We start from the raw sequence: 12966 nt of genomic DNA on the forward strand, positions 1-12966 counted from the left end.
GGACTGCAGTACTATACTGCAGGTAAAAGCAGCACATTTGAAACTTTCCAAAATAATTGAAAACTATGTATTTTTTTTTTCTTAAATAAAGACGATAGGGAGATATAACATGGTCAGAGATTCAAATGGGCGTCATTTTGTATAATTGAATCTGACAAATAAAGCAAGCCAGCCAAATTAGAGTTCTTAGATTAGCAGAGAAATATAATTTGTTTCATGATGGATTTCCATTCAAATATGAAGGAGAAGTGATTTTTATTAAGAGGGAAAAATACAAATGCCATACTTTTGAAATAGGATTATTTTTTCCAGATAATTAGATTTTTGGTATTTTAGAATAAAAGTTTTGATTCACATTTAAAAATTTAATATATATTTTATTATGGAGCGCTAACATACAAAGTCTGCCAATTTAGCCATTAGTAAGTGTACAATTAAGTGATATTAGACGCATTCACAAGATTGTGTCACCATTGCCACTATCCATGTCCAGAGCTTTTTCCTCATCCCCAACAGAAAATCTGAACCCTTTAAAAAATAACACCCAGGCCTCTCATAACCACTATTGACGTAGGATAATTTAAGCGCCAAAACCTCTATTGTGTAGATTGTGATATAGGAAAATGCAAAATTCAAAAATTAATTTCTACCGGCACTCCTATAAACCATTGATTGATTGATTGATTGATTGACTGACTGATTGAGACAGAGTCTCTCTGTGTCTCCCAGGCCAAAGCGCAGTGGCGCAATCTCGGCTCACTGCAACCTCTGCCTCCCAGGTTCAAGCAATTCTTCCATCTCAGCCTCCCAAGAAGCTGGAATTACAGGTGCATGCCACCATGTAAAGCTAATTTTCTCAACTTTAGCAGAGACTGGGTTTCATCATATTGATCAGGCTGGTCTCAAACTCCTGACCTCATGTGGTCCACCTGCCTCTGCCTCCCAAAGTGTTGGGATTACAGGTGTGAGCTACTGCGCTCGGCCAAAGCAGTTAATCTAAATGTGATCCAAATGGGTCCAATTCTTTCTAATCAATATTGATTCCATAAGATCATTTTCTACAGGGTATTCTTTCTTGCCTCCACAAATTTTTCTATCACCCATTAATCTCCAATAGAGTCTCTTGCCAAAAGCTCGTGATTAATAATAATAATAATAAAACAAACAAACAAAAAACAGCACATGAATGTCAGTTATCTGTCATGCCTGAAAAAGTCTCAGAGATTTCAGAAAGCTACTTATGACTTTCCTGGCCTGAACCAAGGGAGGCTCTCCATCATCAGACCAATTTCTCTCCCCTCTCTCAGTGCTGATTTTAAATATTCTATCAACAACTGCTACAATTCAAAACACTTAGCTATCTCGGCTTTCAAATACCTCTCTAAGTGGTAGCAGATACAAGTTTGCTTGTTTCATTATCAGACCTTACCATGTCTCTTCCTTGCCAAAAATAAAAACAGAAAAATCTGGCAGTGCATCTCTTCTCCCACTTCCCATCCCATAGATTGGGATCAACTCCATAGTGCTACACATGCAGCCTGAGTCTGTCTCTGGGATTGCCACCACCTACTGCAATGCTCAGCCCAAACATCTTGTCCTTCTCTCCATCACTCCATGAACGTTCAAGCTGGTGTGCTTTTACACATAGGGTTTTATGAAACCAAGATATTGTTGCTTCTGGAAAGCCGTTATTCATTCTTGAGAATTCATCCTGAAGGCCACCACGTAGGTAAAGTGTTGACGGCTTACTCTCCCACTGGCTGCTTTTATAATTTGCAAGACCAATGGGTACATACCCTATTGTACCTTATTATACCCTTTATCATGGGATTGTGTGTTGGTCTCCTGGTCACTGTTACACTAGTGACTTGCACAACAAACCTAATGCTTAGTAAGTTAATGTTCTATACAAATTGCTTAGTCATTTTCAGTTTGCTAGTGAAAAATATTTTACATAAGACATTACTAAACATCAGAATATTGGTATTTCCTTATATAATGAGGAATGCATTGTATTCCAAATAAAAGGAGTTGGGGTGCTCTTACCAAGATTCAGTAGGGACAAGTTAGCATGCATCATATACTGGAGCCAGTTTATAGAAAATCTTTCTATCCCTCATCCATCTATCTATCCATCTATCTCATCTATCCATCCATCCATCCATCCACCATCCATCCATCTATCCATCCATCTATCCATCCATCCCATCTATCCATCCATCCACCATCCATCCCTCTATCCATCCACCATCCATCCATCCAACCATCCATCCAACTATCCATCTATCCATCTAACCATCCATCCATCTATCCATCCACCATCCATCCATCCAACCATCCATCCATCCTTCCTTCCACCCAAGTAGGAGAAAAGCCAATCTCTAGGAAACAATCTCTCTCTTATCTCACAAGAGCCCAGTTCTACTTTTATCTTAAAAGCCGGGATTTATTAAAGTACAGGTAGGACTGTGCTTTTAAACATGCTGTTTATTCTGAGTCCACTGATTTCTGGGTGTGTCAATATTGTGGGGACTTACAGGGAAGACTCCTGAGGCTCTCTTTCTCTTCCACACTCTTGCACTAGACTCCAGTGTTCTTATTTCCTGAGAAGACAGTGAGGCGTCCGTGTGGAGCTTTAACATCGCCTAATTTAAAATTCTTTTCTCAGGTAGTAGTGAATTTTATCTCTCTTTATTTAAACAAGTAGGATATAATGTCACTATGAGTGTGTCAAAATAAAGATACTTTAGAGTTTTATTTTGAAGTATATTATGGCTAAAATTCGATGCAAACATAAAACACTTGTGTATTTTACAGACATACCATGTCTTCCATGGTCCATACGTTAATTATTCCTGAAAAACCTAAAAACTGAAATGCAATATAATGTCCAATAAAAGCATACAGAAATGACAAAATTATTCAATTTTCTCATAAAAATAATATGCAAAGTAATTGTATGTAAAAAATTCTATAAACATTTAGAGGTGGGTCCTGCTTTGTTACTGGAGGCACACAGAGCAGAGGGAGAACTTGACTTCAGACTGGAATCTTATTGTTTATTCTGCCATTCATTCACTTTGGGAGCTGAGTAAACTGTGAGTCTCTTTGATTTGCCTGTAAGTGACAGATCGTTTATCTGTAAAATGGGAATAAGTAAAGGTTGCAAGGGGATGCATATTAAAGCACCCAGGCGGGGCGTGGTGGCTCAAGTCTGTAATCCCAGCACTTTGGGAGACCGAGGCTGGTGGATCATGAGGTTAAGGGATCGAGACCATCCTGGCCAACATGGTGAAACCCCGTCTCTACTAAAAATACAAAAAAGTAGCTGGGCGTGGTGGCGTGCACCTGTAATCCCAGCTACTTGGAAGGCTGAGGCAGGAGAATTGCTTCAACCCAGGAGGCAGTGGCTGCAGTGAACCAGGATCCTACCACTGCACTCCAGCCTGGCACGTGGCAACAGAGTGACACTCTGTCTCAAATATAAATGAATGAATGAATGAATGAATGAATGAAAAGTACCCGGAATAATAAGATTAAAAAATGGTATCAGCTCTCATGCTAATGTAATGTTATCATTATTTTTATCTTCATCAACTTTACAAACATAATTAGCGAAAGATGTCTATGTGACCAAAATGAAATAAGCCATTTATGCGCTCCATTATAATCCCATCCTCACGTAATAGAGGTTTTTTTCTTAAACTATACGGTATATTGTGGTAACTTTGGACAACACACAACATAAACAATACTAATGATCTTGATTTTTATTTACCAGAAATATCTCCACTCTTTACACTAATAGAAAGCTTGTGTGACTTAAATATATCATAAAAATACTTCAATAAAAAGTTATAAATAAATAGCCTGACAAATGTTGTCTTAACCCAGGACGTGGACTCTGAAAGAGCAAGTGTGCCTGCTGTGATTCTTTTTTTGATAAAAGCAAAGAAGAGTCTTAATTTTCCAACTACAGAATCTCAAACCCAGGTAATTATCTGAGCTCTAGTCACCAAAATCAAAGTATGGCACATTTTGAAAGTTCTTTCAATTTTATTAACAAAGGAAAGTAACAAATTGCATTTCTTGTAACAAAGGTTGGATTTACTTGACACTTCCACGTTAACACGGTATCAGTGTGCATACGGAAGTGTGATAAGAATGCTATGTGCAGTCCCTTGCGGAGAAGATCTAGGTATTCCAGGGTAGGAAATGACTTAGAGTCTTAACTGACTTTGCTCTTAACTATGTCTGTGATGTTTTTCTGGATCTCATTTTTTTCATACACCAAATTAAGACTTCAAACAATCTGAACCCTCAGGTCCCTTCCAATTCTCATAATCAATAGTTTTTTAACTCAAAAACAAACCATATGCTGACATATGCCACATAAAAGGGGCATATTTTAAAAATAAGATTTAACAATATCCAGTACCTATATATTGATAAAGTGGTTAAAAATTATTTTTACATAAGCCTCTTTCAAATGCTCTCAACACGGATTTTCTACACATTCATGCTTAAATCATGAAATAACTCCGATATTTAAAAAAATCAAGCTCAACAACTTTATGGCAAAGTAGAAAATATTTATAATGAAACATTTAGAGGAAACTATTTTCCCTAACATTGTAATAATTCAAGTCTCCATAATTCTAACCTTCTGAAAGGAAAGCTGGCAGACAGGTGGTATTTGCCATAATTATTATAAAACTAAGGAAAGGAGGAAAGATTTATTTTTATCTGACATAATTTCTTGAGTTTTAAGCCAGAAATGTATTTAGCAGTAAGCTATGTTTAACACACATTCAAAAACTAGGATTTCTAATTGCAAGTGCATGCATAAAAATGTATAGTATTATTCTTACTTCCTTGCACACATGACTGAGAACTATTTTGAAATATAAATATACATAATTTGTCTCTGTGATCACATTGTTTATATAAATATTACCAACTTTCATGTCATAATTCCTCTAAAATGAGTATGATTCTCATTATTATACGTAGAAACACAGAATTCAAAGATAATTTCATTTGTCTCATTAACTTTAACTCAGGAAGAAATGGACTGTAAGCCCCTGCTAGCTCAGACATAGTATGTGATCACTTAGGACACTTTCTATAAAATAAATTCATTGGGAGTGTGACATGGTAAAAGCCCCGTAAAACTGCACACCTCAACCATACCTCGGCTTTCTATTGAAACTGCTCTCTGTAACCCAAATGTGACAGGCAGGCAGTCCAAACCCCTGCCGTCTTGGCCCCTCCCACTTGTAAGAAGTAATTAAGGACTGTAATTTCCACCCTACCCAGACAATGTGTAAACAAATGCTAATCTTGACTTTTGTGAACCACTTAAGTAACTATCAGAATGTCAAAAAGTCCCCTGGCCCATGTCTGGAGCCCCTCACCCTCATCTCCGCCCAGGAGGTGATTTACAGAATCCACTAGCCCTCAGAACGTCTGAAGCCCCTCACCCCCACCCCTGCCCCTCACCCTCACTCCCCAGGTGGTTTTTACCGGTATAAAAGGTCTTGACAGACTCTTTTCAGGGCCACGAGTCCTCCGTGGCCGCCGGCAATAAAGACCCTGCAATTTGGCATACTTTTGTCTTGGTGTTGACTTTCTATGCTGGCGCCAGTGCAAAAGGAGCAAACATCACGCATTTCAAGGGTAATAAACAGCTGTTGGTGATCAACATTCTCTTCTAAGCAGCAGCCAGCAACTGAAGGAAGTCTTAAAGAAGTTGAGAGAAAAAGCCAACGTGAGGAGGTAAGAGATACCATATCTGCTTTCAAGTATGATCAGGCCCATCTGACTAAAGAAAGAGTAATATTATTATAAGCTGCTCCTGGAGGTGGAAATGAGACTTCACGTGTAGAAGTTATAGAAACAGAGACCTTAGGGTTAGTACATACAGATGGAAATTCTTCTCTCCTAAAAGAGTCATGGAACCTTGGAATAGAACACTGATATGGTTTCACTCTGTCCACACCCAAAATCTCATCTTGAATTATAATCCTCTACTCCCCATAATCTACTTTGGGTGTGAAGGGGGAGACCAGGTGCGGGTCACTGAATCATGGGGGCAGTTCCCCCATGCTGTTCTCATGATAGCAAGTGAATTCTCATGATATTTAATGGTTGTCTAAGTGTTTGGGAGTTCTTCCTGTGTTCATTCTCCTTCCTGCTGCCTTGTGAAGAAGGTGCCTTCCTTCCCCTTCAACTTCTGACGTGATTGTAAGTTTCCTAATGCCTCTCCAGCCATGTGGAACTGTGAGTCAATTAAATATCTTTCCTTTCTCAATTATCCAGTCTCAAGCAGTTCTTTACAGCAGCCTGAAAACAAACTAATGCAGACACTAAGTGATATTCAAAGACAAAACGTTGACTGTCTTTCAACAACCCTGAATTTAAAAGTTTTGCTTTAGGTAAGAAATTGCGTTTCTGAGATGGCAAGATTGCAAACACGTTTTCTAGCTAGCGAAATGACAGGCGTCATGACGTCAGGAGCTAGGTGTTGTCTTGCTAACTGCTCCACCTCCTGAATGTTGCCCAGCATCTGGAGCTCAGTGAAACTGCATAAACACCTGTTAAAGGAACAAAGCTACCGGGAACTACCGTTTGAAGAGCACTCTCGAAAATAACGTAGGCGAACCCTCCAGCACAGTCGTCATTTTAAAAGTTAAAAATCACGTGGACTTTCTGTGTGGTTTGATCCCACCGTTCTATATTTTGTATATAGTAAAGGAGGGAAAATAAGGCATTGGACCTCAATTCTCAAGAGCGCTTGGTCAGTCAAAGGAAACACATGCTACTGAATATGTGTCACATATAAAAAATACCAATAAATAGGTATTATTTTCTTTAGTTATGCAATATCTTGCAGAACGCTTTATTTTCAGTTCCGTTTTAGTTACTCTGACCATATTATTGATGGAAAGCATCCTTCTTGGAATTTAAAATGCTTGAGGGCAGGGACTTTATCTCATTCGCTGTAGATCCATGATAACCAGCAAAGGCCTTGACTTACAGGTGAAGTCCACACAGCTCCTTGGATAAACATCTGAAATCATTTCAGTAATGTATGTGAAATTTATGTGTAAATACTACTTGCTTGTACTGAAGCATTACTTTCACCAATGTGAGTTTTAGAAAATTTTCTAGCTCTTAAATTATACTTTCCTTTGATAAAACAAAAAATAAAACCATAGAATCTTGGTTGAATTCTACAGAATCCTGCAGAGTTTACTTCAACTCAATGTAGTAAAGACTAGAAAAAAACTCCACAATCAAACATAAAACTGACTTAAAGTGTTCTCTAATTTGTATCTCTACAAATCTTCCAAATGCCATTAAGCACACTCTATCCAAGAATAATACCAATTCATTGTCCTGACCAGGAGCAGAGCTCTTCAAGGCTTATGTTGTGATAATAGACTTCCTGATGTGCATTTATTTATTTTTTATTCACCCAAAGCCGTAAAAGGGAAACTTAGAATTTTATGTAATAGCTTAGCTTTCTCCAAACTGAGTATGGGTACAGAAAAACCCATTATTCTTTTCATATCAACATAACAAAACCAACACAGTCACACCTGGCTGAAAACATTTTTCTCCAAAGTCTGTTTGTTTCTTGAAATAAAAAGGAAAACTAATTTTTAAAAAGCAAAGTCATTTAATAACAAGCCATCTAAAGCAAGGACGTTATAGATTAGCCTCTCTGGACATGGATTGATTGACTGATTTTATTTTTTGAGACGGAGTCTCACTGTTGCCTAGGCTAGAGTGTAGTGGTAGGATCCCACCTCACTACAACCTCTGCTTTCAAGGCTCAAGTGATTCCCTTGCCTCAGCCTCCCGCGTAGCTGGGATTACAGGTGTATGCAACCACGCCCAGCTAATTTTTTTTCTTTTCTTTTGTTTTTTTTTTTTTTGGTGTTGTTGTTGTTTTTGTATATTTAGTAGAGACCAGGTTTCACCATGTTGGCCAGGCTTTTTATTTTATATATATATGCTTTATATATGTATCTTTAAATTTATATATGGAGGCTTTTTATTTTATATATATATGCTTTATATATGTATCTTTAAATTTATATATGGATGCTTTTTATTTTATATATATATGCTTTATATATGTATCTTTAAATTTATATATGGATGCTTTTTATTTTATATATATATGCTTTATATATGTATCTTTAAATTTATATATGGATGCTTTTTATTTTATATATATATGCTTTATATATGTATCTTTAAATTTATATATGGATGCTTTTTATTTTATATATATATGCTTTATATATGTATCTTTAAATTTATATATGGATGCTTTTTATTTTATATATATATGCTTTATATATGTATCTTTAAATTTATATATGGATGCTTTTTATTTTATATATATATGCTTTATATATGTATCTTTAAATTTATATATGGATGCTTTTTATTTTATATATATATGCTTTATATATGTATCTTTAAATTTATATATGGATGCTTTTTATTTTATATATATATGCTTTATATATGTATCTTTAAATAAATATATGGATGCTTTTTATTTTATATATATATGCTTTATATATGTATCTTTAAATTTATATATGGATGCTTTTTATTTTATATATATATGCTTTATATATGTATCTTTAAATAAATATATGGATGCTTTTTATTTTATATATATATGCTTTATATATGTATCTTTAAATTTATATATGGATGCTTTTTATTTTATATATATATGCTTTATATATGTATCTTTAAATTTATATATGGATGCTTTTTATTTTATATATATATGCTTTATATATGTATCTTTAAATAAATATATGGATGCTTTTTATTTTATATATATATGCTTTATATATGTATCTTTAAATTTATATATGGATGCTTTTTATTTTATATATATATGCTTTATATATGTATCTTTAAATTTATATATGGATGCTTTTTATTTTATATATATATGCTTTATATATGTATCTTTAAATTTATATATGGATGCTTTTTATTTTATATATATATGCTTTATATATGTATCTTTAAATAAATATATGGATGCTTTTTATTTTATATATATATGCTTTATATATGTATCTTTAAATTTATATATGGATGCTTTTTATTTTATATATATATGCTTTATATATGTATCTTTAAATAAATATATGGATGCTTTTTATTTTATATATATATGCTTTATATATGTATCTTTAAATTTATATATGGATGCTTTTTATTTTATTTAATATATATACTTTATATATGTATCTTTAAATTTATATATGGACGCTTTTTCCTACAGCTCTACCAGTAGGCATTCACATCCAGCACAGATTGGGGAAGGAGGCTTCTCCCCAAAAGCTACAATAAACATTTATCTACCAAGAAAGGCTGGGTCCACACAATAAAGAGAATCAGTCTTTATCAATCAATAAAGATAATCCATGTGACCTAGTTGTTCTGGCACATGAAGCTGGAACCAAGGTTCTACTAGTTTTAATTCACCAGGGTGACTTTTATTTTTAAGGTTATGAAAATATCATTTAAAAAGTCTAAAGGATAATTAATTTCAACTTATGCTAATTAAAGGAAATAACTGCTGTATATCATTTAAAGAGATACTGTAGATTATTGAGTTAAATGCATTAGTAATAAGAAAAGAAAAGGAATTATTGTACACACATTCAAGTATTCTTGTTATTTCCTGGCTGGAAGCAGCCTTATTGAATGTAGGCTACTTTGCTTTAACCTTCTAAGTATGTATTGATTGATCTGATAGTCACTAAAAATACAAGTCCAATTATGTCAGGGCTGAAAGTGAAAGACCAAATCACTTCTTTTTCAGATGAAGGAACTGAAGCCCAGAAAAGTCCCCAAACTGGAATACAGTGGAGTTTGGACTAGAAACACCATCCGTTAGTCTCCAGGTAGAAGTACTGTATCTAAACAGAACAGGTGTTACTCTCAAGTAAAGTAATGGTGATTTAAGAAGTTGGCAAAGGGCCATTACCACTGTGAGCTCTTCAGGGCTTCACCTGATGTGCTGTGTCACTAAAGACATGGCCAACTGTTTCCATAATAACCACTATGACCACCTGTGGTAGAGTCATGACTAATGGATACATTTTTCTTTGCAATAATAGAAAAAAGCACAGCAGTTACTATTCATGAAACTCAGCATTCTGAGATAAGCAAATTAGAGAGGACTAAATACTATTTCCTATGTTGCTCAGATTGGCCATATCTGATAAAACATAATTGTATTTACTATGAGAAAATGTTCTTGGAAAAGAAATAATTGTACGACAGACATTCATGCCATTCTGATTTCAACTGGAGTTTTCGTTTACTTGCAGGTAATAATTTCTTAAACGTGAAGTCAATAATTGGGTGACATGTGTTCTCACTTATTAGTGGGGCCTCATCATTGGATACATATAAACATAAATAAGGGCAGAACAGACACTGGAGGACACTAGAAGCAGCAGAGCGACAAGGGCTGGAAAACCATGTACTGGACGCTACACTACCTGCGTGACAAGATGATTCATACCCCAAACCTCCCAGTTATGCAATACACCTGTGTGACAGGTAACACCTTGTTTACAAATACATGGGGTAGCTGCCTCAGAAGTTGCAGTTGTTCCTTCTCTGTTTATTTTAATACATCTTAAAATACGTATCTATTTACATCTTACATTAAAGTAATGAAGTCATCTTAATGAAATGTAAAGAAAGGTCTTAAATATAATTTTGATAAAAACATATAAAAACTGACTTTGTGATGCTCCTCTGTTACATATCTTTTTATCCTTAGCTCTGTGGCATGCCTAAAATTCAATACTTACAAAACTCTGGGAACTACTTTTTAGTATGTCCAAAACAATGCAACAATTTAGAGAGAGCATACAGACAAGCACATCATGTGTTCAGATTCATTTGGTACAACCCTCCTCCGGGCTAAAAAGGATGAGAAGGTATTTTACTCCAGCGTTTTGTTTGTTTTAATAAACCCCACCCCACGTCCAGCGTGTCCTTGCTGAAAATGAGCTTCACTTTAGAAGTGAACATGATATGGTAGGTGTACCACACATCACTTCCTTTCCCTGGTGTCTATTTTTTATTAAATATTCATTTAAGTAAGTGCCACTTTAGGGAAACTGTGCTTAAAGAAATAGAGAGGGACATTGCTGGTCAGCTATAAACATAGAGCCCTCCAGAGCATCAGGTGCATTCTGAAGCCGAGGAATGAGAGCATATCCTGCTGTCTTTCTCTTCTAATAGTGCAATTTGTCAGATGTCTCCTGTATGTATTCAAAGGGACTATATTAAATGTTGGTAAAGTGCTCATTTTTATACCACTTTTAGTAGCAACAGTTATACTGGTGTTTCTCTCAAGATGGAACACCTTTATATCCATTGCTGGCCCTTAACATGTTCCTATAACATTGGTTGTTTTGTAATTTTCCTTGTTAATAATTTTCTGTCTATATTAATTTGTATTTAATTGAATACACAGCTCCTTCAATAAAAGCGAAATGAGGGCAAAACTCATTCTGCAAAGGTAAGAGTGGATCTTCACATTCTACTCCCTGAAATAAGGCAACAAGGGTTATGGCCATCTAACCTTCAATGAAAATGCAGCACCACTTACCCCAGGCCCGCTCAGTAGCTCTCCCCATGGCACAGGTTGGAAGGGTTTCAGGCTGGAGGAGACTGTTGTGTGTGAGGGGCGTGTGCATATCCACGGACTCGTGCACACTGGGAAAGAAGGTCTCTTCTTTTCTGAGCTTTTTCACGTCGGCGTGAAAACTTAAGTTCTCAGAGCTCCTGTGGAGGTCCCATGCACGGGGACTGGCTCCAGCCCGCCTTTGGGTGGATCTCGCTGAAATCCCTCTCCTGAACACGCACCCACTCGCAGCTGATGCCTGGCCCACGTGCAGACCCAGCTGTCTTACTTGTTGACATAATGGTTAAGCAAGCCCCTCCTAAAGAGATCCCACTTGAAAACTATGGGAACTGGCTCCAGCCCGCCTTTGGGTGGATCTCGCTGAAATCACTCCCAGCTGATGCCTGCCCCACGTGCAGACCCAGCTGTCTTACTTGTTGACATAATGGTTAAGCAAGCCCCTCCTAAAGAGATCCCACTTGAAAACTAAGCCCCAAATTAGTTTGCAGGCAGGTTCGCCTGCGGAGGTGAATGCACTGAAAGACATTCAGCATGTCGCAGCACCTTTACTGAATAAATATAGGGCTGGCCTGATAGGAATAGTCTCAGCACAGTGGAATAAGAAGAGCCATCATCAATACTTAATCCACTAATTCATCCACACAGTCAAAGAGTGTCGAGTGCCCAAGACCTCACAAGCCATTCCTTTCTGAGGGCCCTGCACACGTGCTATCTTTATGAGGTTTCCCTGTAGATATGGGCTTGGCCACAGTTAGTGCGAGAGAGATACACATTCACTCTGATAGCCTGACTTGGTGAACCTGATTTGGAGAAGACTCTATTGCGACTACGGCCACTTGAGTTCTAGGTAGCCTATTCCAAAGGTCTCAGTCACGTGGCCCTGGAAGAAACCTAAGTTTAATGTCACAGTTTGGGATTTAGTTTTAGATTATAACTTGGGATCTCACATATAGACACCCTACCTTTTAAGATCTCACTGCAGATACTCAAAGGGGGAACAGGCTGGTGGAGGCACAGCACCTTTTTCCTCAAGGGTCCCTCTAACTTGAGTCGGGACACACTAAACTTAGAACCTTAAGGCAGAAGGAAAAAGCCAGACCACACTGAGTGTCTTAACGTTATTAGCCCTCCTTGTTTAGTTGGGGTGGAGGTTATGTTTAAATCAATGAATTGGGCACTAATCATTTTAAAGATTTTAATAAACCCAGAGTCTCTGATTTCACTAACCACTCCTCACCTTCAGAAAGGTA

The 12966-nt window shown here is 36.5% G+C and overlaps 1 protein-coding gene and 1 long non-coding RNA gene across 4 annotated transcripts in view; one reads left to right on the forward strand and one right to left on the reverse strand.

Moving 5' to 3' along the window:
• CSMD1 (CUB and Sushi multiple domains 1) overlaps positions 1–12966 on the reverse strand; it is a 2142320-nt gene that overhangs the window by 2114021 nt on the left and 15333 nt on the right. The gene's annotated exons all lie outside the window — the stretch shown is intronic.
• Positions 5543–10794, forward strand: LOC144578908 (uncharacterized). Its single transcript, XR_013525426.1, has 3 exons — positions 5543–5778; positions 9872–9953; positions 10383–10794. It is a non-coding gene; the product is annotated as an uncharacterized LOC144578908 (long non-coding RNA).

This window comes from Callithrix jacchus, chromosome 13 (assembly GCF_049354715.1).
Source record: "Callithrix jacchus isolate 240 chromosome 13, calJac240_pri, whole genome shotgun sequence".
NCBI lineage: Eukaryota > Metazoa > Chordata > Mammalia > Primates > Cebidae > Callithrix > Callithrix jacchus.